This window comes from Pipra filicauda, unplaced genomic scaffold, assembly GCF_003945595.2.
Source record: "Pipra filicauda isolate LSUMZ 115617 unplaced genomic scaffold, ASM394559v2 scaffold690_size370485_pilon, whole genome shotgun sequence".
Classification (NCBI taxonomy): domain Eukaryota; kingdom Metazoa; phylum Chordata; class Aves; order Passeriformes; family Pipridae; genus Pipra; species Pipra filicauda.
This window is the reverse complement of record NW_024104854.1, coordinates 121,110-125,536: the sequence shown is the minus strand read 5'-3', so window position 1 is coordinate 125,536 and position 4,427 is coordinate 121,110.

Below are 4,427 nucleotides of genomic sequence, written 5' to 3'. Positions count from 1 at the left end.
GGAAGGCCCGCGGCCTCCGCCCCCTCCTCCCCTCCGCGGGCCGCGGCCGGGGCGGGGCGGCGCTCGCAGGGGCAGCGGGGCGCGGGCCGCCGGCCGGCCCCCGGCGCTGGCTGTGCCGCGGTGCCCGCTGTCCCCGCGGTCCCCGCTGTCCCCGCTGTCCCCGCGGTCCCCGCCGCCGCTCCCGCCGCCGCGTCGTTGTTGTGTCGCTGTCGCGGCCGCCCCGACACGTCCGGGCCCCGCCGCGCACGCGCCACATCCGGGTCACGCCGCGCCTGCGCGCCGGCGGGGAGCGGCGCGGGCGGGCGCGAAGGCGCGCGCGTTGGTTTTATGGTTGGCGGGTCCCGCGGTGCCGCGGGGAGGGCGCGCGGGTGAGCGGCCGGGACGGGGCGGCGGCGCGGATCCAGCTGATGGCGGAGTGATTTGGGTGGGAAAAGCCCTCCCGGACCATCGAGTCCTCGCTGCGACCCATCCCCGCCTTGTCCCCCGGGCCAGAGCGCCGAGTGCCACGTCCAGGCGTTCCTGGGACACCTCCAGGGATGGGGATCCATCACCTACCTGAGCAGCCCCTTCCAAGGCCTGACAGCCCTTATCCATGAAGAAATTCCTCCTGATGTCCAACCTGACCCTCCCCTGACACAGCTGGAGGCCGTTTCCTCTCCTCCTGTCCCCTGTTCCCTGGGAGCAGAGCCCAATTCCCCCCTGGATCCATCAGGTCCCCCCTGAGCCTCCTTTTCTCCAGGATGAGCCCCCCCAGCTCCCTCAGATGCTCCTGCTGCTCCAGACCCTTCCCAGCTCCGTTCCCTTCCCTGCACACGCTCCAGCCCCTCCATGTCTCTCCTGTCTGGGGTCCCAGAGCTGCCCCAGCACTGGAGGTGCCTCACAGGGCCAGCACCGGGACAGCCCCTGCACACAGGCGGCAGTGCGAGGACAAGGCCCGTGGGTGCCGAGCCCCGCAAACGTGGTCCCGAGAAACACACAAAGACCCACAAGTGAAACCCCCTACACGTGCAAAATCTCACAAGCAGTAGAATTATGGATTGCTCTGGGATGGAAGGGGCATTAAGGCTCATCCAGCCCCACCCCCTGCCACGGGCAGGGACACCTCCCACTAGCCCAGGTTGCTCCAAGCCCTGTCCAGCCTGGCCTTGGACACTTCCAGGGATCCAGGGGCAGCCACAGCTTCTCTGGGCAACCTGTGCCAGGGCCTCATCACCCTCACAGCCAACAATTCCTTCCCAATATCCCATCTAGCCCTGCCCTCTGGCAGTGGGAAGCCATTCCCCCTCATCCTGTCCCTCCATCCCTTGTCCCAGGTCCCTCTCCAGCTCTCCTGGAGCCCCTTTAGGCCCTGGAAGGGGCTCTCAGGTCTCCCTGGAGCCTTCTCTTCTCCAGGGGAACCCCCCCAGCTCTCCCAGCCTGGCTCCAGAGCAGAGGGGCTCCAGCCCTCGGAGCATCTCCGTGGCCTCCTCTGGACTCTCTCCAGCAGCTCCACGTCCCTGTGCTGTTGTTCCCAGGGTTGGAGGCAGCTCTGCAGGGTGGTCTCGCCTCAGAATCCCCCCTCAGAATCCCCCCCTGCCCTGCTGCCCACACTGTGGGATCAGCCCAGGGCACGGTTGGACTCCCAGGAATTGAGAAACCGGCAATCCCAACAAACTCACAGCCCTGCCAGTGCCACCAGCAAAGGGTCAGAGCCCCACAAACCCAACCCCAACAAGCACACCGGGCTGTAAATGCAGCTGCTTTCCCCTTCCACGCCACCTCACCCAGCAAAGGCGAACTCTCCAGAGGAACTCGGCTGAATAGGAAAAGATTAATACTTCCAGAACTAGAGGGCTGCATCCTTCTGCCTTTGCTGCGCTGAGCCACCGTTAGAATACAAAAGAGAAGGTGAAAGGTGTCCGAAGTACCTTATCCACTGCAAAACTCAGCGCGTTTTTTCTAAATGCACGGCATTTCTGGCACGGTGCTGGTGTGTGCTGTCACTCTGACAAGGACCAAGGATGGCAGAGATTTAAAAAAGATTGCTTTACTGCCCTACCAAAATCTCCTGCTCGCACCATTCAGCCGTTCATAGTCACTTGCACGTCCTGAAGGAGATCTTAGTGATGAGAAGCGATACCAACCGCTGCTGTTATTGGTCCTCTTTTCTTGGGTAGACGCAACTGAAGCCCCTCCACACCAGGATTTGCCGAGCCCGTTGCAAATCATCTGTTTCTTGGAGTTTTTGAAGAGTTATGGGTGGCAGGTGAGAGCTCCGGCTCGACGGGGAGAGTGCCCTGTGCGGGACTCGTGGGTCACAGCACAGCAAACCCACATCAGACAGGTCACACACCAGCACTTCCCCTCCCCTCTCCAAGGTTAAAAATCATTTAAAAAAAAAAAAAAAAAAAAAAGCCCGAACTGCTAAACAATTTACAGTTTACTGGTGGGTGCCAGTGCCAGTCTCCAGCGTCCCGGAATCCCAGCGTGGCGTTCCCAGTGGCTCCTGGGGACACACGGAGAACCCCACCACAGGAGGAGAAGACCGACCTGGAGGGTGTTTTGGATAAATATTGCTGCCTCGATATTTATCCAAAGCCAAACAACTCCAGCAACAGCCAGTCCTGGGAAGGACCTCTGTAAGCCACTGATGTGATTTCGAAAGGCTGCAGAGGCACCACGTCCAACAAAACGGGGCCTTTCTCCACCTTGGGACTCCCGGCATCCCTCAAGTGTCAAATGCTGGTAACTAGCAGGGTCAGTTGTCCCTCAGCATCCGCCCACCCCTGCTCCCCTCCCCGAAATGTTGCTTCGGCCAAGTTCCTGCAACTCGGTTCTGCCTCGAGATCCCGACCGGCGTGTTTTACGTTAATAATTTAAAAAAAAAAAAACAAACAAACAAAAACGCATTAAGTTGCTCCGGTGACTCTGTGCCAAACCACTGAGGCCTGGACCGGTCCTACCACCCCGCCAGAAAATCAGACTCCTGGAATTAAACCGCCCAACGTCAATAATTAATACGCTTTTCCACGCAAACGAACAATGATTCGGTGAGAGCAAATTCTTTTAAAAGTCCGTGTAAAAACATCTGCATCGACAGAGCAAGAGTCCCAGCGTGGGCCACGGGGAGAGGCTGATACCAAAGGCTGAATCACCATCGACAGCTCTTTTCCCAGCTGGATTCGGAGCCCAGGCTCGAGCCCCAGCTCTCCACCCTCGACACAGACCACACCACGCTCGAGCAGCCAAACACTTCCGTGGCGTGAGAAACTTATTTCTCAACCTTTTTTTTTTTTTGTTTTTTTTGCAGGCTCATCAGACCTCAGCAGGAGGGAGATTCACCCTCCGATCAGCCCCCCCGTCCACTCGGGCGATTACGAAACTCCTCACGTCGTGTTTCCTCCCTCTTTCTCTCTTGCCCGCAACCTAAAAAGCTTATTTTGCAGTTTTAACGAGACCCCCCCCACTGGCACCAGTTGATAAAAGGAACTAAGCTTAGGGGAACTCTTTCGGGAAAGCAGAAGAATGTTTAAAATAAAGTTTTCCGAAGCTAAAGGGAGAAAAAAAAATCTAAAAAAAAAAAAATAATAATAATAAAAAAAAAAAAATCTTCATTTACATACCCAGCACTCGTTAAAACACCCCCATGGTCCCTGCAGGACCAGATCAGTGTCCTTATCTGCTGCCAGGTGAAACCCTCGGGCAGATACGTTTTAATGCAGAGGAATTTCGTTCTCTGGTAATTAACAGGTGATTAATGGAAAGATAAACTCCTCGAGAAAACGGGCAATTTACGGTCCGAACTTTTCAGTCCTTTACCGGCACACACATGTTCCCATTAATTTAATTCGGGTTTCATTAGCAGTCGGATTTATGAAGTTAATTTAGTACCCAGGCACAGAAGGGCGGACCGCGGGAAGCGAAGACACATGGGTCTGCCAGCAGAGAGACAGACGTAACTCGATTTCAGACGCCAAAACACATTAAGTCGAAAATACAGGATTTTCCGCGTAACTCCAGCACCGAATGTACCCCTCGGAACGACCCGTGAAAACGACAGCACACAGCTAATCTGTGCCTCAGGTACAGGACCAGGCAGCTTTGCAGCTTCCCTTCTCAGAGCGGGTGAGGGTAACGAAGTTATCCCTTCACCCCGCGGAACGCCCGTACCACAGAGAAGAGAAAAAAAACCACAATTCACCAGGGGAAAGAACTCGTCAACCCGCGACGCACGGGCTCTTGCCTGCTTTATGCTGGTTTTTTTGGGGGGGAAAAGTCGCAGAAATCAGCAAGTTTCCGCCCCAGAAGTCGTGTTCCCCAAGCTCGCACCCCTTCCCGGCGTTACTTTTTATTTATTTTTATTTTTTTTTTAAGGAATCAAAGACTCCCCCAACCCCTGCATTTGAAGCAAAAAAATACTAACGTCGGTGTGACTGGGTTCAGATTTA